The sequence below is a fragment of the Neolamprologus multifasciatus genome, chromosome 15, assembly GCF_963576455.1.
Source record: "Neolamprologus multifasciatus chromosome 15, fNeoMul1.2, whole genome shotgun sequence".
In the NCBI taxonomy this organism is placed as follows: domain Eukaryota; kingdom Metazoa; phylum Chordata; class Actinopteri; order Cichliformes; family Cichlidae; genus Neolamprologus; species Neolamprologus multifasciatus.
Window position 1 is genome coordinate 30,147,814 of NC_140453.1, and position 22,040 is coordinate 30,169,853.

The window sequence follows — 22,040 nt, forward strand, 5'->3', positions numbered from 1 at the left end:
TGCAGCATAGTAAATAAGTAACTACTGCTTCTTTTCCTGGCCTGGAGGAATAAACTTTCTGAGATAATGGAAAAACCTTCGGAGTCCCTTTGGCACGTGGCAGGAATTTCATTCCCTCCTGGGTTTGAAAACAGGGCAACTCGTAATGTCAATCCTCGTATTTTCAGTCCTTTTGCTGAATGTAAAGTGGGATCAGGGAAGATATTAATATTGAATTATATACTAAATAACAGCACAAAATGTAAGCATTTAAAGTATTCCCCGATCAAATAAGGCAACAGGTTAAGTCGGTCGCTGGGACACTTGTTTGAAATACCTGAGAAATCCCTAATGGAAATCTATTTGTTTGACTTCCACATGGGAATCTTTTCCTAAACAACAGCTTTATTAATAACCTCTCCAAAACAAAGAAGAAGCAAGGATCAGAGCTGGAATCATTTCCACGAGGAAAAATTCCGGTTTTGTTGATATGCACCAAAAACAGACAAATTCAGTACAGGATGCAGTTTTTCTCCTTATTGTCCAGTCAAGCTTAATGACTTGGTTGACAGAGATGTCGGATGTCTCCCCGGACTCTGACATATTCTGAAACTCTCCAACACGCTCACTGCCACGATCACAAGATTGTTTGAAATCTCCAACTGTCGTATTAACTTTGATCTTGAAGTTTGAACATCGGGTGATGTCGGTTCAGTTAAAATGACTCATCATGAGGGGCTTATCCAGCTTGTAGGTTACGTAGGGGAAAATGTATAATTAAATAGTAATCTCAAAAATTCCCTGCTTTGGAACGCCACATCAATGAGCTTGCATCTTATGGAAAATTAGCATTCTTTAGCCATTTTGTTAAGACTCTTAACACTGTTAATCAACAATGATAGAACCATCGACATATAAATACAGTTTTTATCTGTTACAATGTATCTCATGGTACATGAGATACATTGTAACAGTGTATCAATGTATCTCATGTAACAATGTAACAATGTATCTCATGGTACATATGTATCACTATTGTATTTAGAATGATGGAACAAATGTAAGTAATCAGGATATTTTGATACATTGTTGTTTATTACTTTTGTTCACTGATATGATAAAAAAGAGGACGCACTGCTAGTACAACTGTGAGGTTTTCGCTTCGGTGAAAATGACGTCAGACACTTCAGGCAGACCTAGGTTATCCATGTTGAGAGCAAACATGTCTTCCCGTTTCCCATGTGGTTCCTCGATCGCTTCGTAACCTTCAGTTTTCTCTTAACAAAGCTTATTGGTTCTTTCCCAAAATATCTGCACATGATTGGCACCTCAGGCACACATGACCCGTCACAAGACCGCTGCTGATTCCAACAAATCCGTGTCCTTTAATGATGATGGACAAAGACTTGGCTGAGCTACATGCTCCTGAGCTCGTCTACCCTTGATCATTTATGTTTTCGGTGTTCTTTTTATCTCTTTTTATTCGATTTACTTGGGACGGACGCTGATTTACAGTCCTGTGCAAAACACTTTTAAGCATTTTGGATGTTTACATTTTTATTCAATCATGTAGGATCATCAAAGATGTCTCTGATCTGTTCCAAACTCATTCTGCAGCACAACAATGACCCCAAGCATACAGCCGCAGTCGTTAAGTGACAAGAATAATTAGAGGTCTTGCGGCAGAGTCCTGATGTCAACATCATGGAGTTAGTCTGGGATTACACGAAGAGACAAAAGACGCTGAGGCAGCCTTAATCCACAGAAGAACTAAAGAAAGTTCTCCAGCCTACCTGCCAAGTGTGTCAGTGTGTGCCTACAGGAAAGGGAGCATGTGATAAAGGCAGTGGGTGGTCAAAGCAACATTTGACTTGATTTGATTTCTCTTCTTTTTAACTGCACATCAAGCATGAATTGATAAACACTAACACTCACTAACTGTGAGTGCATTACATCAGAAGTCTCTATCACAGCTTTGTGTCAAGACACCGGGATTGTGAGGTGACAAAAACAAGTTCCAATTAACTTCCTTCTGTAATTACGGCGTCATTTAGACTTGCTCGTTTGCTTTTACCCAAATCGTTAGAGTGCGGATAAAAGAATCAGCTTTAGTAAACCAAAAGAGGTTTCCTTCCAATATCCTTTTTCTCACATCTCTTCCAACCACTACAGATGAGAAGTTCAAAGTGAAATTTTGGATACGTGAAATGTGAACTAGTGATGTTTCTTACCCCGATTCGTTTGCATGAATCTGTTCCAAATCAAGTGAAACTCCTCCTGACTCTGTATTCTCTCATCAATTTTGTAAAGCTGGCTTCGGTGGTCTCACTGGATATCAAACTCTTGGAGTAGACTCGTAATCAAAGAAGGCCTCCCTCCACAGTGGAGTCTTGGTTAATATTTATGTAGCCACGGGCAACCGTGTAGCTTGGAGTTTTGACCTCACTTCTGCAGCACCTTGAGGTGTCTCCCTGCGTCTGCTTGAACTGAGAGCAGAAGTGGGACTAAGAGGGATTCTCAAAAAACTGAAGTTAGATTATTTGGCAGCTTTTAAAAAGTGTGCGTTACAATGTTGCAATATTAGACCTTTTTAAATTGTCACAGAATGGAAAAGACTCCTGGGAATGAAAACAGGAAGCAGAACACAAGCATCCTTTGAGTATAATGCAGCAGCCTTCATTAACAGACCTTCTACTAGTGTGACAAATGATAATATCTCTCTTTGAAATGGTTAATTTTCAAAGGGTTTAAAGCTCTCCACTGAAATTTGGTCCTTGCATGTATGGATTCAGCATGACTTTTTTTACGAGGGTCAAAGTCACCTTTTAAGATTGCTAATGTGACCTCAGCAGGTGCCGTGAAGTTTTAAACAGGGCGATAATATTACTCACCATGATGTTCCTCAAACTCGAAAGTGCCGTGTGACACTCGGGCTTTATTTTGTTTTTACTTCGTGGTTTGGGTTAATTAAAAATGAATGGATTACCATACGTTAATGAAAGCTTGTTTTATGCCTTTTTAATTTGCCTGCTGACAGCTTTTGAGTGTTTTTCTCAAGGCTCATATTTTGTGTTAAGTACATTATCAGTGGGGTATTTACACCACCGTGCAACCGCGCCCGAGTCAATAATTAATAAAAGAGTACGACTGTTGTTTTAAATCAATACAGTTTTGTTTGTCTTTCGCGACTATTTTTTTTCTTTTCATTAAACAAACCTGAGAAAGGCAGCTTGAGAAATCTCTTAATAGAAGTCAACATGTTTGTGCTGAGAGCTGGCACACCTAGGAGAAACTTATCAAGTCCCCATGAATGATCTCACCATTTTGTTCAAATTTCAGTTATTTAATTACTTTGTCTGTTCGAAAAAAGGAAAAAAATGCTGCTGAAGTTGCCTCCCTCCCCCCAGCTCCCCCTTAAAGAGCCCAGGACTTATAATTGACCCAGCAGACAGGAAGCAATTAAAAAGAAGTCTAAAAAGAAGTCAAACACATGAGGGGCTCTGAGATCAAATTTTGACAAAGGGAAAAAGAAAATTCCCGTTCAAGCATGTTGGTGTTGGGGTCTGGCTTGCACAACTGTCACACGAGTTGACTTTTAAAAGACCACGTTACATAAACAAATCATTTTAAAGCAAACTGTGTCACGGAGTAAACATTAAGGAATCGTAGCAGCCCTTAAACTCTGTCCTGCTATCAAACCGTCTAAAAAAATACACTTTTTTGATACAAAATAACCCTTTTGCTCTTTTTGAGGTTTGATATATGAGAGACACGCTGGTTTAAACAAGCACATGGGAGCAACAGATATAGGTGAACGATCTCTATTCAAATGTTTTATATGGAATCCAAGCCAAGTGGAAACAGATGTGCTTCACTTGTGACCTATAAAAAATGATATATGGTCACCAGTAATATAGTTCAGCAGAGGCCAGCAGTTCCAATTTGCTTCACTTTGCTGCATGGTACTCTGCATTCTGTAAATGTGGACATATTGTTTAAACAAAAGTTGCAGGGTTTGAGCTGCGAACCTTAAAAAAAAGAAAAGAAACGACTCGGCTGAATGAAAAATCCATTTAATTGTGATTGCGAAGCCTTCGAAGCTAACGTTGGTTTTTTGCTAAGCCCAATTTCTGTTTTCACAATCACAATTCATCAACTTTCATTATTATCATTTAAAACATTTCTTTTTTCACCTTCGAATGTTTCAGGGAAGGCTACAGTACTTTTTGTATTGTAGCCCAGCTATTCTCCCAGCTGTCTCCTGTAAAGTTTTTGAATATATGCGAAATTCAGCGATAGAGACTCTAAATGTGTTTTGAACAATACAAAAAACAAACCAATCTGGAAGAAAGTTTAGCACTAAATAAATAAGAGTTCATTTTCACACATTTCCAGGAGCTACTTCGCTTAGTCTGGGTTCTGTTACCACTGGCTAAATCCACATACAGACACGACGATGATCTTCCTGCGGCTGCTGAGAGGACGACAAAGTCTAAAAAGTCCCGATGAAGAGGGACAGGTCAGCGTGAGAGGAGACAATGCTTCAAAATCTCCATTTACCTGGACAGACAATAATAGAAATCAACTTTATTAGTGAACTGTGCAGAGGATAATCTGTTGGCGTTAATACCCTCTAGCATGAGCAGGAAACGCCCGCAATTGTTCTCTCTAATTAAGATGAATACTACCCTACAAAGACAGAGGAAAATACGTGACCTCACCAGTCCCTTTAGAGGTCAATAATCTTTCAGAATAATTGCCTGAAATTTTAATTGAAGCAAAATCTTACTTAAGCATTCATCATTGCGGACAGACATTCCTCCCTTCAATTTTGCGTTCTTATTAATTCAGCTAATTTAAAAGTAACTACTTTGTGCCACTATAAAGGAACACAATTATAAGTTTTAAATACATATAGCTTATTTCCATAAAACATTACTGTTCTAAATACAGAGGCTGCTCACCAAGGCATAAAAAGATGGCCAAATTTATGCTGCCCATTGCCTCAGATGCTTAAACTTATTACTAAGTCAACAACCAGTGTCGAAGGTTTTTCAATTTGTCAAAACTTGCACATATGACTAAACAAATTGCTCTTGAGGGCTGATTACTTTTTAAAGGTGGGCTCCCAGTCGCACGCTTCAAGGAACACACGCTGTGTGCAAATGCGCAAGGTCGTATGTAAATGTAACAAAATCGTATCCTTTAATACACGTCCCCTAATAGGTCTGGAACGGCACCAGTCGCAGCCATTCGAACTGTTTATTAAGCCAAATTAGTCTGAATGAAATCTTTCCAAGCCGATCAAATAGTTTGCTTGATTAGTGGTGTGTTCATCCTGGCACACGGAAGAGCAGATGAATCCAATGGGGGGAAAAGACTCTAATTTCTGAGGACAATGAGCTAAATTGTTCTGTCCCAATTTCTCAAGAGATACTTTGTAATCATGGTAAATTATTGTTGCATGGTAAAGAGGGAAAAGAACAATAGCAGTTGTTCCAGACTTTCTGCGTTTTTGCACAAATAAAGAGATATTTCAAAGATTTTAAAAATAAAAGTTCCATTACAGCACACTTGAGACTGTTGGGAAATGACAGTCTGCATGGAAATGTTGGGTTTTTTTTTTCTTTTATGCGCTGGCAAACAACAACGCATCATCATTATCATCACAGATCCACTAATGGCTGATTACAGTTGTAGTTGGTCAAGACTGCTCTTGTTTGTTTGTGTGTGTTTGTGTGTGTCTATCAAATTCTTATATGCCTATAAAATGTTAATATATCAATATCAATGTAACATGTCAGTGTGGAATGCTAATATAAAGGATAGTGAGATCAAATTTACCCCATTTTTTCCCATAATTCTGAGTTTCTGATGCAAAAGGAGAAGCTAAAGGTCTCAGCATCTGTACAGCCTCTTGCTATTGTGCTTTGACCTGCCTCATGCATTGAATTTTCTCTTGTGAGCCCGTGTTACAAACTCTGTGTGGGTGTGTTTTTTCCACCACTGTTCTCAATAGCAAACCTCACAGAAGTAACCTTCAGAAAAACGCTACTTCACGCCGCTTCCTTTTAAGCCACCTCGAATTTGTCTGCATTAGGGTTCGCCAAAGAGGAGAAATTAGTCAGTGATGTCAGGACTAACATAAATACTTCTCGCGAAAGAAGCAGAATAAATAGGGGTCAGCATAATAAATGCAATAAATGTTCCACAGGCAAGAGGAAATGGAAAAATGGAAATGTGCAATGGATCCCATTCATATTTCAGACGATGGGATAGGCTTGCCATGTTTAACCTAACGCTGGGATATTTGATTAACTGTGTTAATCATTTCCCATCTGCACTGGGCCCCTGTCTCTGCCTTTTGATTAAATTCCGACTAGTCTTGCATTGTTCATTATGTGTACTTGTCAAATAATTGACTGCTTGCAGGCAAAAAAGGAATGTACGGCTTTCAATCTTGATGAGGAAGTGCTTTAATATCATGTCATTCACTTTGCACGTCCAGGAGATGAGTGGAAGGAACAAGTGCATCCCCAGTGGAACCTCAGGGGTAGAAAGGTTATCAGGAATTTGGTCCAGCTGCTTTTCGACAAGTTGTTTTTGCCCCTAAGGGTCACATCCAGGGTCAAACCCACACAGACTTTTCTGTTATCTGTCTCAGTATGTATGGAGAACACATGACGGGAATTCAGTTCTCTCCGATAACGGCGGTGTGATACGCAATGGGTGATGTTAATTAAAACCTCTTTAAAAGGTAATTATGTGTGCTGGTTGGCATGCTGTTTGTGTAATATATTTGCTACTTTTCAGCAAATGCAGACTGATTATTGACGTGCTCCATATAGATAGACATGAATAATGCCATTTCAGGTGTCGACTTTTTATACTCAAGACTTTCTAATGCAACCCTCCTTTTTAATTACTTCACAGCACTAGTGAATCAAATCATAAAGCTGTCAGCCTCCACTAAGAACGCAGACCTGCTGCGATAATGATACCTGACTCAAATGACAGCTCCGTGCTGTGTTATTCCTGGGGTTAAGGGTGTGTAACTCCAGGCTCTTCAGCATTGTCTTTGCTCCCCGTCTTAACGCAGCCTTGTTTCTGTCGCCCTTAAGAACGAGGCGTTCCACTCTCTATGCATATGCAGCGAGCTGACAGCCGCTTTTTCCTCCTCAAGGATAAACTCGACCATTTGACGCCATTAGCCATGTAACGTAAGTAAAACTCTGCTGAAGTGAATGGGAGGAATAAAAGACAGTGGGAAGGGTTTATGGTCATGTAAGGCCATTTTGCAATCCTGTTATGAGCCACATCTGTGTGAATAATTTATTCCTAAAACGCTTGTTTCCAGCAGTCTCAGTCAAATCGCTTCATTGTGGAAGTGAAATGAATTTACTTGCATGGCTCCACAAGAAGCGTCCAATGATAGACTTTTAATATTATGCCCCTATTGTTGTCACACTATTCACTGTCAAATCTACAAAAGGGACGGGATTTAATTAAACAACTACTTGTGGATTTCATCTCCATAGCTATGGCAACATCCTAACATCCTCGCCAGACTGCAGGTTTGTTCTGCATCACGTTTCATTCAGCTCCACTCAAACTGCTGCTGCAGAGATCACAGAGAAGCCGGTTTCGGTTAGCTAGCGCATTTATGTGGCTAATGATATGCTGTTGACAGGAAAACAGCTAAGACGTTCATCCTCATTACTGCGTCCACGTTAAAGAAGCGCCGGGCTTCAGATGCTGCTGGCTCTCAAAACGAAGCCAACAGTTTCACAGCATTTGCGAATCTTCTGAGGATAAAGAGAAGATGAAAGATTAGTAAATATGTCTGTGTGTGCGGGAGGTTCTCCACGAATTACTAGAGTGAACCTATAGGTCACCGCTTTGCCACGGTAAACATAAGCCGCTAGAATTGAGCTCAGGAGCTTTCCCACCATCTCTCCGAGGTGGCAAAGGCTCAGCCACCGCTGCATTCTTGTGTGTCTTACCATTAAAACCCAGTGAATACCCCGGCGACAATGGTCATGTGGTCAATGTGGAGGCGGCGGTGCAAGCGGCTCAGACTTGGGCAAAGGGTGATCACTGGAATGGACTCATTAAGTCACAGCTGTTGTGTTTCGAACAATGAGGCCAGGGCGCTTCTCAAACCTCTCCAGCACCCAAACATTGAAACCCCAGCTGAGGATGTTCTGCGGCGCGGGGGGAGAGTCGACAATAGAGGGAGGCCTGAGTAAAAGCAATTGCATCTTTGTCTCTGAGAGCTTAGTAAATATTTATGTTTTCTGTCCATTCTGCGTCTGGAAACGAGTGTGAGGACAGAGGAAGGTCTTATTTGAATAGGCTTCCACTTGTGTGTCCTTGTTCACAGGCACCGAAATAACACGACGACCATCAATGGAGGAAAGCCTGCTCAAACAAAATGAAATATTTTATTTATTTGTCCCATTCTCTGAGCGGATATCTCATCTGGCTCAAAGTAAGAGTTGCCTTTGAATGCACAGGGACAGCTCATCTGATGCTGCATGTCGCCACAGCAAGAGGAAGCCAGAAAAGCAAAGCCAGTGACCTCTCTAAGGTTTGGGGGTCTCAAAACTATAACACCCTTCCTCTCCTAACAAAGCAGCCCCCTGCTGCGGCAGCCCTCGTAGTGAGGTGCCAGCACCATTGCAGTAGATTGGATTAGAAAGATGGCTAACTGTGAGATGGAGCCTAAGCTCACCACCAGTCCCATTTCTCATGTAAATGCCACAACAGTTCACGGCGCTCGATATAATAGAATGGATACAACACGGTTAAAAGTTCCTTTGTCTGAAAAATTACTAGCTGTGACATCGGTTGGCCGAGATCTTTTTCTTTTTTAAGTTCGCCACTCTGAAGCGCTGGGAGTGCCTGGGAAACAAGCAGAGAAATGAGCCCTCGACTCATGTCATACTGTATTAATCTGCTAGCGTTTTCTTGGAGTAGAGGACTCTTGATTTGTTCTGTTTCCTTTTCCCGTTCGTTGGAGTCAGCAGTGTATGTTTTGGAGCTGACAGCTGACGTTTTAGGATTCCGGAAGCGAGCCCACCAGCAGTCATGAAATCGTAACCTGTAACAACAAAGTTACCTCAACGCAGCGTTTATGCTACTGGCAGCAATGACAGTTAAAAACACGCTGGCAAGTTTAAGTGTAGAATAAAACTTCTGTTTTATTCTAGCCTCTCACGTACGGTTGAAAGGATGTGGAAAGCAAAGCGTGAAAAAGAGGCTACGTAAACAGAGAGAGTGGGTGCTGGAGGAGCCAGAGAGGCTCAGGTTCAGGTCACCAAATCAAAGAATTCACACCTCGTCACCTCGGAAGCGCGAGTAAAGAAACCGAGTCTCCGGATGACAGAGGAGCTAACTCCCACTTAAATATTTATTTGTGTTTAGCGGATACCCTCTGCTTCTTCCCAGGTGAGATCTGCCGTGTGAGATTCCCCACTGCATTTCTTCACATGACCTCTCTTCACTCAAGATCTGTGTCATATTTTCCCGAGTTCGACCTGGATCCAATCACCAGAAGCCAGCAGAGCGGTTAGTCCTGTGAAAAAATAATTAAACTCAGGGGTTTCACGTGTAATTGTCAAAACAAATTAAGGGGCCTTGTGCGTCTGACTATGTTATTTAAAAAAAGAGACCATTGTGTGTGCTCTTTCTTTTCTAACTTACTTTAAAACAAAACTGGATCGCTCTTTTTGTTTTTTTTAAGTAATCGCAAACGTTCTCCACCACACGCCTTCGTGCTTCCTCATATTCCCATGCTGAAGCCTTTCTAAATCCCCTCAAACTTGTAGTTTGTTTAAAGTGAGGAGCAATGTGATAAGACCTCTCCTGAGAGGCGAGAGCCATTTCAGTCAGCTGCCGTTTCAGTTAGGTGCACTGGTGTGTATTGGTTAAGCTGGTATTGGACCATCTCAAATTTGCCCCTTGGTGTCAGATAAGCGCACACCCCCTTCTACCCACTCTCTAGACTGATCACCCCCCCACTCAACCCCCTGCCAATCCAACCCTCCTATATAGTCACAAAGGCACACATGCACACATGCACTCCCCACACAGCTGTTTCCCTCCTCTGGGGGACTGTCAGGGCCAACTGTGCAGCCACTGAAATGAGCTGCTAATCCCTGTACAGACTCCCGAGCATATTACAATGCGCCAAGCCATCGGTCCATCCGCCACTGTGCGAGCACGAGCGATTAGTCGCTATGCATGCACGTATATGTTTAGGCGTGTGTCAATCTGTTTGAGTGCCAGCTGCATAAAGCGGCGTTTCTTCACGAGAGGCTGAAAATTATTGTTGTTCTTCTCCTATGTGACCTTGGTAATAGCTATATATCTGCTTGCCGCAGTCTCTAAGAGCACAACCAATTGCCATTTCAGGAAGAAGATTCCACTTCTTCCCAACAAGTGTTTCAGCCTCCGCTCTTTCCCTTTCATTGGAGCAAAGTCATTATTGGTGCTTATGAAAGTGAAATGAATGCCAGCGTAAGGGGATGGATGTGAGGTCATGGCCTCAGGGTCTGTGGGGAGTGAGGATGCATAAACTCATCACCTCGCGCTGATGGAAGACCGCTCACCTCAAACAACACGTTTGTTCCTCTCCACTCATCGCTTCTTTTGGGTTTTGCCCTCACCGCACGCCCGAGCGCAAAAATATGAGCAATCTATCCTCAAATGGTGTTCACAGAAAGCCATAAATAGAACATTTGAAGAAAATTCAGTGTGATTACCCGAAATCAATATTATAAGGAAGTGGAAACGCAGTCTGAATATCAAAGGCCAGAACAGCATGCCTTCCCTTTAACATTTCTCCGGTTTAATTGCAAAGGTGAACATTTCTTTGAATCTGTTAACATTGTTATCGTGGAACTTTTGTGAAATCATGCATTTTTAAAAAGGAGCTGATTTCAATCCCCAAATAAGAACTGAAATATTCATCAGTTTGATTATGCTTGCCCTTCGATGAGCTAATCAAACTGATAGACTGAGGAGTCGTAGGAGCCTCTGCATTAACTCCATAGGTGCAGCAGTTTTACATCAAGTTGGCCAAGCGTCGTGGATCTTTGATTTACTGTCCTGTACCAAATCTAAAAAAATATTACATACACGATTCCATTAATCAATATCACTTATCGATAGATTCCTTATTGATTCTCTCACAGATTCTGACTGGCTCCACTTTGGCTTTGTGCAAATGAATCCCATATGTGTGGTCAAATGTTTGTGCTAAGGTACTTATTATACATACACACTTAAAAGTAATCCAGTACATTACTTCATTACTCCCAGGAGAAAGTAATTAGTTGCACTACTCTGCAAATTGTCTTATAATTAGCAGTTAATAATGTAAACCTGTAGGCTACAGCCTACACATATATGGTCTTCCTATCTTTAGTAGTTGGGCATAAACACAAAGCTGAAGGCGCAAAACTAGCACTAAGAGACTTTAAACCGATTGCCATGGTGATTCTACCGTAGATGGAGGCTGCAGCCGACAGCTCATCAGTTTGTGATCTGTTGAAGTTCTGGCTGCTGGGCTGAGGTCAGCGTTAACTCAGCTTTCATGTCACTCTGGGTTCTTGATCAGTTGAGCATTAGCATGCTGTACAGCTTGCAAAGGAGTTGTATTAGCAGTATAAAGACTGCACCATTATATTGTATATGACTGACATCATATACAAACATGAGTGTTTCTTCAGTCTAAATGGATTTTCAGAATAATGGACTTTTTTAAAAAAAAAAAAACTATCTCCCAAACATCAGGTGCTACTTTTCTCACTCAAAAAACAAACAAAAAAAAAATTGCTCTGCTAGTGGAGAGTAACACTAGAGTGCACTAGACTGGAGACTAGTATTACTAGTAGTGGATTAAATAAAAATAAATTGCTGTACACCCAACTTTACCTGACATATTACACATTACATAATTTTCCAGTACACTGTTAAAAAAAATCTTAAAAAAAATCTTAAAAAAACGGCAATATTCCGGCAGCTGGGGCGCCAAAATACTACCGTAAAATAACAGAAAATAACTTCCTCATGAAAATACGGTTATTTCCAGTAATGAAAATACAGTTTGTTGCGCTAATTTTACATGGGATCTTGCCTTTTCAAGTGCTTTTAGACATCAAATTAGGAACATGTTAATGTGATTAAACAATGAAATTATCTATAAATAGGAAAAAAAAAACCAAATCCTAAAAAAATGGTAATATTCTGGCAGCTGGGGCGCCAAAATACTACCGTAAAATAACAGAAAACAACTTCCTCATAAAAATACGGTTATTTCCAGTGACAATACAGCTTGTTGTGCTAATATTACATGGGATTCTGCCTTTTCCAAGTGCTTTTAGACATCAAATTAGGAACATTTTAATGTGATCAAACAATGAAATTACCTATAAACAAGGTCAATGAATGTGGCAATATGAATCATAATACGTAAATATACAGAAATATACAGTTAACAGTGGGTTTAAATAATAATGGATTGGATGCCCTGGGACAGACTGACAGAGGCGATGCTGCCATATCGCACCATCGGCCCCTCTGGCCATGACCAGTAGTTGAAGAGTCTTGACCACAGACATGACACCGAGAGCGTCCGAGCCAGGGCTCGAACCAGCAACCTTCTGATCACAAGGCGAACTGCCAACTCTTGAGCCACGATCGCCCTAAATAGCAACGATAATAATACTTATGTGATGTAACACAAGCTTATAGGAATCATGTTATATACTTTTCCATAGCGTTACATTTGAATTCAACAGTTTGATCTTTCAAATAACGGACAGATATTTGTGAAATCATGATACATTTGTGAATGTATTTTAACAATCTAAATATGCATATGTACAGACAGATACATTTAATAATCATGAAAATTATGTTTTATTGCATTACAGTGATTTAACATTAATTTACATTTAAAATGTGAAATCAGTCTATTTACGTAACTTTAATGATATTCTAGAAGAACAAAACTGTAAAATGCAGTAAAATACTTTTATATTAGGATTTTCCTACAGTGCTGCCTTTTGGTTGTTAGTTCACATTCATTGGCCGATGCTTAGCGTCGTGTTATTATGTGTCCCAACATCCAATGGCATGTCACATTGTTTTCATGGCCACACCCTCACCCCAGGTGCAGAGGCCTATTTCTTTGTTGTGAATACTTTGAGATTTATATTAATAGCAATTCCTACCTCTACATTTATTTTTAAAATATATAATTAGCACAGCGTGACCGTGCAATGTTTTATATGTTTTTTTCAGTTTTTATTCCTATTAATTATATTTTCACTTGTTACCTCTGAATTATTGAATCAGACCTGGATGACATGAAATTTTCAGCAAAATTATAATTCAAACACTCCTTTAATTATTGATTATTCTCATTAATTTTTGATCATTTTATATATTTTTCCATAGTATTACATTTGAATTTAACAGATCGTTCTCTCACATAACAGACAAATATTTGTGAAATTATGATACATTTCTGAATGTATTTTTACAATCTAAATATGCATATGTACAAAAAAATATATTTAAAAACAAAATTGTGTTTTACTATATTTACAGTGATGTTATGCTATTTTACCTTTGACATGTAAAATCACAGTCTACTTATGTAAATGTAATGATATTCTAGTAAGACAGTACAAAACTGTAAAATGTACAGTAAGATACTTTAACATTACTATTTTTTGGAACAGTGCATATTAACAGGACGTTGACCCTTTTCTTTCATCCTCTCACTGCTCGCTCCAAGATTCAGACTGAGGCTGCTGATTGTGGTTGGCTCTGACTTTAATCACTTAACCTTTGTTAGCTTATTTCGATTATCTATATTCAGCAGGGTGATTGTCATTTAAGTGTCTGATTATGTATGTTAGGAACGTGTTTGATGTTGTGAACTTTGTGTCTTTGCTCCACACAAACACACTAGCATGTGTTTGTGTGTGTTCTTTATTTTCTGTATTTCATGACGACCCCTCTGCATCCTATGGTGGAGTTTTCCTACATCCTGCAATGAAGAAACAGAAGAAAGAAAAGTAACAGAAAATTTAATAAGAAGCAAAAAATAATACGGAAAACAACATTTCGTAACATTTCTTTGCACTCATGATGAACTTTATTAATTTTGTATTATTCAAATGTTGCATGAAAACACTGGTTTTGTCCAGTATAAGCAGGTTAGTTTGCACTAATGTGGAGAATTCCCAGTAAAGCGCTGTGTTGGTCCGGTGCACAGTGACCGCGGTGCTCACGGTCAGATTTGGTTAGATTCAAATTGAGCACATTCATTAGAATTAGAATTTAGATTTGAATAGTATTTCTGTTAATATCATTTTATTATTATATTAATAAAGCAAAAGGTTCAATTATCTTTGTAATTTTTCAGTTTTACTTGAGTATAAATGTTGCTTCAGCACTTCAACTTTTACTGGAGCATTTTCCTGGTATTTGTACTTTGACTTGAGTAAAGAACGTCTGTATTTTTGCCACCTGTGGATTTGGTTTGTGTTCATCAGCAACGTGCACAAAATACGTCCTTTCTTATTTAACATAAGGGTCTCTGCAGAGTCCTACAAATCAAAATGACTCCATTATTTTAATTTTATTGGACAGGAAATCTTCAGTTCTGACTTTTTCCCAATAAACAAACTGTAAAACTCAATGAAAGCTTGGCTGTACACGTTTTACAAATGTTTCAGGTAGAAAGCATTCAACTTAATATAGAAATAAAACGGTAACCAGGTGTTATTGTGTTAATTCCCTGACAGTTAAAATATTAACGCTTCAAACTGAAAAAATAAAGAATGAACCCAATACATGCTTTTGTTACTTCCACTGAGGACCGACTGTCAAACTACTTTGAAGGATTTTCAGTACTTTGAATTCCACAGATAGCAGACTGTCTACAGGCATAACAAGTGCAATTTTTCACAGCTACCTGTCTCTAACACATTGTCCACTTATCCATCGTCAGGCCTCAAAACTAAAGCATTCAAGTTTCCACCCTGCGCCTGTGACGTCCGGCCAGCCATGACTCATGTAATCCTATCCTCTATAAGACAAGGAACGGTGCAAATGTTATAAATATTATACATTCGACTGCTTTAACCAGAAAATCTTCAATCTAAAAAAAGAGAAAATCCACATGACTTGACAAAGACATACTCTGTTAGAGAAGCAGAAAGTCAAGATTCCTAACAATTGTTACAAATTTAAGAAAACCTATTTGTCGATTGACATGTGTCTGGCAGACATAGGTGAGAAAATTGTGTGTGTAATCGGCAATTACTCTAATAACAGTGCTGACATGCACTGGGGGGTAGGGTTTGGGGGCTGTGTGTCAAGCGGTTGGTGAGGGGAGAAGAGCCAGTAAGGTCTGCTGAAAGCCCTGTCAGGGTTTCCAAGTGATGGTTTGTCAACGAAGCACTCCTGTTTCAGACAGCGTCAAGGCTCAGGTGGCTCCAGTGGGCCTTTCTACCTCCACATGGTGTGTCTCAGGTCACGCCTGTCCAGAGTGCTGGCCTTTTTCCACCCTTCCTCCATCTGCAGGACATTCCTTCTTTTCCCTGTGTTTACTAAGCTCTTTAGTCTGCTTACTTTACCACCTGAACTCCCGAGCTATATTATTTTCCTTGAAACATTCCTGAATAAATTTCAAATATGACTACCCGAGGCTTCCATTTAGCTTGTTGGTTACACTTCCTCCATAACACAGCTATGCTGGGTTATATTTAGTTGTGGATAAAGGACTCCAGCCCTTTACTGGAGGAGCAATAACAAAGGAAAAATGAAAGGAAATGTTTGCAAAGGTTCAAAAGCAACACAGACACTGAAAAATGGCGTCTGTGTCTTTTTTTGCCCGTATGGTAAAATTTGGTGGTATTTCCATATGACATATTTACAGATGCATCAATTTGTATGTACCTCACTGTAGTGAGGCTTCAGCAATCCAACTGTATAGTTGGGATCAGTGGTTTCTCACGTAGGGGTCGTTCCCTCCTCAAGAGGTCATGAGAGATGTCTGATTAATGGGGCGGGAGGAAAGAAAAACCAAGTTCTTGTGTACAAATCTGAGTTTTTTAATGTTTGCTTTTTGTGAGAAATGTTTAGCAGTTTGACCTCTTCTGAGGAATATTAGTTATATTTGAAGTTCAGATTAATGTAGTGGAATAAAACCTCCAATATTTTCTCATGAAACACAGTGGAATAGAAAATGGAATAATAGTCGTTACTTTCAACCAGCAGATGTATTTACTTTTGGGGTTTTTCACCACAGGTAGTTTGGGAGAAGTTTGCCTTCAGGGTTTACTGAGACACACTTAATACGAGATCCACAGTGATAAAAAAAAGGTTCGCAGAACTGGTCTATCTCGAATTTGCCAGATTTCTCTCAGGGCATCTTTTCATGCACTCAAAGGACAAAGCTACTGGGTCACCTGTATATTATAGTTGATGGACTTTTGTTCATGTGGATATTTTTCATGTAGGAACAAGGATCTAACAGGAAGTGTACCACACAGCACAGCCTTTATAGCCTAAGCTACTGTACACTAGATGGATTAAAGCATTGAGACACACCTCTTACTTTTTGAATTCAAGTCTTTCACTGTTATTGCCTCAGAGGCATAAAGCACCTAGCCGTACAGTCTGCCTTTACAAGCATTTGTAAAAGAATGAGTCGCTCTCTGTGAAGTTTTTTTTTCTAGATATCCCACAATCAACTGTAAGTTGTATTATTGGAAAGCGGAAGCATTTAGGAACCACAGTGTCTCACCCAGGAAGTGGCAGAGCACAGAGCGGGGTCCCCGAGTGCCGAGGCGAACAGTCGCCAACACTCTGCTGAATCAATAACCGCAGAGCTACAAACCTCCTCTGGCGTTAACATCAGCACTGTAAACTTTATGGCGTGGGTCTCCACGGTTGAGCAGCTCTAGGTGCAATGTGTAGATGGTCCAGTACTTTTTTTATGTTGTGGAATTTGCAATGTCAGTTTCAGCTAGTGAAAGAAAGGGACTTCCAATGAACAATTTAAAAATAGCCACGGGCACCGAAAAACAACCTTGAAGGAAAAACTGGTTAACTTCAAAACAGGAAATTGTCTTTTTGAGTTTCTGAATCTTTTTGATTTTAGTACAAACAATCATCTTACCTCAAAGCTAACACGCTATGCCCTAAAATACACCGAGATTTGTAGAAATCCCCACCCTCATCAATAAACTGACCTTCTGAGTCTATACTCACCTGACTTTGTTAAGCTTAATGCCAAAAAGTCATTTGTGGAAGACAAACTCCCATTATCTGCATTTTCCTTGTGTGTAGGAGGGATATGTCACATAGACAAGAAGAAAAGAGGAAGACTTTAGTGCCGATGAGTCACATCCTGTAGGATTTGGTTGCTCTAAGGTGACAAATGCACTTTGATCTACGTCTGGATTATGTTGATGATGTTTTTCTTTTTTAAAAATGGTAATAAAGTGCACGTTTTGCACTGTACTTGAAGCTACTATTATTATATTTCATATTTAATCAGGGTCACAGATTTTTCCAATCCTTAACCAAGTGCTGAAACATAACCATGAAAACATTTAATCAATCTTTGGCTGGAGGAAAAAAGTTTAAGACCGTTCTCATTCGTTGTCTTTTTATTTCACATAGAATGTAAAAGTTGTGTGAAAACTGAAGCTTGTTAAACTACGTTTTGCTACATTGTAATTTTTTAAAGCATTTTCTCACTTGAACTTCATCTGCTGCTAACTTAACGCACACTGAATTCAATCCGTGTGAAATGTTGTGAAAGAAACAAAAACTGAAAAAAAACCCTCATTTATTGCTGATACTTGGCACGTGCTAATGCGAATCAAACGCTCTCCGCTAATCATATCGTTAAGCACATACATATAAAAACAGGACATGCGAGAGCTCTGTTGGCCATTATGTGCACTTGACAGCTTAAGCATAACTATTATTATACGGGCATGTACGAAGCAGTCGTTCCAATTAGGACATGTAAATGAAAGGGCCTAATAACCGCCTATGAATAATTCAGATGTAACACTGGTGTCACATTGATTTGCTTATACGAAGAGTTGTGTTAAAAACAGCCTCTTCATTATAAATGACCACTGAATTACTCATTTGTGTCATGGCCTGAAGAGTGATGTGGGTTTCAGCATAGTAAGTGCTCATCAAATTATATTCGGCAGGCCATAGCCTTCAAATTATATTCAGTAGGGCAGAGGCTGAAGTTTATTTACTACCTCACAAGAGAAATATTTGAATATCAAACAAAAAAAATCCCCGACTGTATGCTTTCAGGTTGATGCAATGTGCTTTGTTAAACATACAAGCAATCTTTTGAGCTGTGCATACTCATAAGCTCATCCTACTGTGCATGCAGTCATGTCACCTTTGGAAAAATAAGAATAGGTTTGTGGTTGTTTGCCTACCTTTATGCTCATTGCATTTCATATTGAATTTAACCTGCTGAGTTGGAGCCCATTCAAAAATGCAGTGTGCTGTGCTGCAACTGGAAAGAGGCGATATTGAACCAAGCTAATGTGCATTTCTATTGGCGAACCAATGCACTGTAGAAGTCTCTGACTTGATAACATCATTCTTCTTTCAGTGTTACACAAAAGAATCTGCATGCTTCAAGGTACCCAATCCAAGAAGATCATTCTTTAGAGATGGTGTTAGCCAGGCAGAACCCGACTGGAAAAACGGATGAGTTGTTTAACGCAAAATGATGTCATCACCAAATTCCCCCTGTCACTTTAAAAAAAAGGAGAAATATTCAGCCGCTGCTTATTCTGCTGCCTCACAAAGACGTCTCTCTGTGCTGATGTGTGTAAGCAGTGCCTATGGGAGGGAAGCTGTCAAGCTTTGATTGTGACAGAATTTAAATAACAGTTGTTGCTGACCTAATTATGCTACTTCTGCATTTGAGGTAATGTGCCTGAACCAGTTGAATGATAAATTAGGAGTGTGTGCATTGAAAATCGATCGCGTCTGAAAGCAAACCGAGAACGTTTGTTAACTAGTCTGTGCATTTCAGTTAAAAGCAAAAAACACTTGTTGCACGACAGGGCAATGTGCTTGACTGTGCAACTTTCAAACCGGAAAAAAAGGATGAAATTGGAATAAAAACCAGCAAACACAGTGACCGACATGCGGACATAAACAAAAACAAACATCAACATCAATTCAGCAAAACAAAGAAGAAAGAGACCAGAGGTGAGAACTGAAGAGAGAGGAATACAATGAGCAGGGGAGCAAGGTTCATCAAAACCTTCCAGCATGAAAGACCCTAACCACTATATCTCCTCCCTGATAAGACTCAAGAAGCTTATCAGCCAATAGGTAATTTCAATTAAAAGGGGTTTTGCAAGACAAGTGGTTAAATACCTCAGAGGGAACCTGTCACCACAGGAGAGGTGGCAGGCTGCCTTCACTAGACAGTGAAAGAGTAGGAGAGGAAGAGGAACAGAGTGCTGCATGAATGACTGGACTTGGCCCCGGTAGCGGCACGTGATGAGCGTTATTGCATTAGCTCCTCGCCAATCACATAATGAACTCTCTGTCAGACGAGACAAAAGTCCGGCCACACCCCTGCAGCACAGCAAAAAGCTAGAAGAATGCGATCGGTAGGATTAACAATGAAGGAACCCTGAAGGGAGGCAGAGAGGCCTTTTGCCAGGGAGAGATAGGAAGATTCAGGAGCTTAGTGTTGTCAAATGTTTTATTCAGCCATGACCGTGAGTGCTGCCAAACAGATTAGCCTGTTTACCAAAGGTTCTCATTTAAGAGATAAATCTTTAAATGTTGGATTTGGTAGTGGTGGTTGTGTGGGAGATGGGGAGGGGCAGCATCTATGTCACACTAAGTGGGGGTAGGTGGGCGGGTGGCTCGGGGTGGGGGAAGGACATCTAACGCCAGCGAGTAACAAAGCAACTGAGAGGTAGAAATAAAACTTCTCATTAAGCTCCGAGTTGTCTGAATTAATGACAGCTGTAAGGAGACTATGATCAATATGCCTCAGAATATCTCTCTCCCCGGGTAAGATGAGGATCGAGCTATCTTCACACCAAGCAGGTTGAATGACTGATGTAGATGGTGTGGTGGGATGGGTGGGGTGGGGGTGGTGGTGGTAAAGATTTGACTGTTTTCTTTGTTGTAGCTCAGTGGAATTCTCTCCTCTCTCCTCTCCTTCGCTCTTCACTCCTTTTGTTCTTGTCTATTACAGCGGGGGTGATGAGGCTCCCCTGGGCGTGTTCAGCTACAGAAGCCCAATCTCAGAGGATAATCATCTTCAAGATACATCAACAGGGCAGTTGTAATTTTGAACGACTGGGGAAAAAGAGAAGCAGAAAAACGGCGAAGACAAAGGAAAAGATCAGAAAGGAAAAAACAACACGGGTTAGCTACCGTAGGTTGAATTAAAACACCTTTCCTATATAAAATGTTCCCCGTTTTTTCATCTACATGGCACACTCCCATCACATTTGCTTTCCTCCCTACTGGTTGTGTGCTGAACGCACCCACAGTTTGGCTGCGAAAGCTTCAATTCTCAGTCAACTTGTTAGAAAAGGACCATGCCAAGCATTCCACTCCATTTCCAATTAATGATGCTGCTCTTGGCAGGAAAGTGGTAAATGACTACCAAGAGGGTTGTTTTATTTCCCAAGATGAAGCATACACAGCTTCCGTTTCTCAGTTAAGAATTGATAACTACCTAGATCCTATATGACCCACTTTCTTACTAATGAGAGGTCATCACACACTGGGTTTAAATGTCAGGGGAAAATGCTGTCATTTCTGTTGGGCAGTTCTTTAGTGCTTTATTGACCTTAAGGGACCGGCCAGGTATTCCTGGCAAGTGGCAGGTGTGTGAGTTAGGGACCGAAAAGGACAAACTACTGTAGGGCAACTTTTAATGGAACCAATGGGACCTATGTGTGTTTTTGTGAATGTGAGAATGCTATGGCCCCTCCATGTGCACACACACAAACACACACATTACAATATAAGTGAGCTGGCATTTGGCTAACGATAACACCGTAATAGATTGCAGTGCTGAGGATCTGCTGACCATTATATTTCAGAATATTCAAGTATTGTCTGTCATTTCTCCACTGACACACGAGAAATGGAGCCAGCTCTATCTGCGTGCGATGTGACAGCTTTCTCTGGAAATCTCATTGGCCACCTGGCTATCTCGTTCAAATCGATAACAACTCAGCCTACCACAGCTGTAGACTGAGCCACGTCCAAAAATGGCAGCCATATGTCCAGTAAAAGCAAATAAATAACTTGCTTAAATCTACACCAAACCTGGATGTTATTCAATAAGTCTCGCACAGAACAATATTTTCTGTTCTGAAAGGCTACAGTTGTCAAACTGGCTCTAAGAGTGCTCAAAATTCGAGGTAGTGTACTTACAGAGCTTCAAGTAGGTTCAAATGTGCAAATCTGCGAATTAACATAGGTCTTGACATGGAATAGTGGGGAGTTGTCATAGAGGATCATGAATATTCAAGCTTGTGACCTAGTTTGAAATGCTGGAGCAGGACAGTGGGGTGCAGGGTAAAAATCCATCTGAACTCAAATGTACCACAGCAATGTGGTAATAGGAATCAATGTGGGAGGGATTTAATCGTAATTACTCAATCAACTGTTGAGCTACCTTCTGCTTTGCAAAAAGAGAGGTTTACTCTCCTCTCACGTCTTTGTGATGCGAGCGCGCCGTAAAAAGCAGGAAGGTAACACGCTTAAAATAAATATTTCGATTCGACAGTCGAGCCACAAGATGCTGAGCCTCTCACGCTGGTAGCCCATCACAGATCCCTCCAAGACAAAGTGTGAACACCCTTCCTCTGAATCATGAAGCAACATACTGAAGTACACAAATGAAAAGTGTTTCATTCTTCCCAGACCATAAGTTAATAAAAAATCCACTCTGTTGGCACCAGACTGTCTGACACAAACTCAAATTGATTCATAATTGA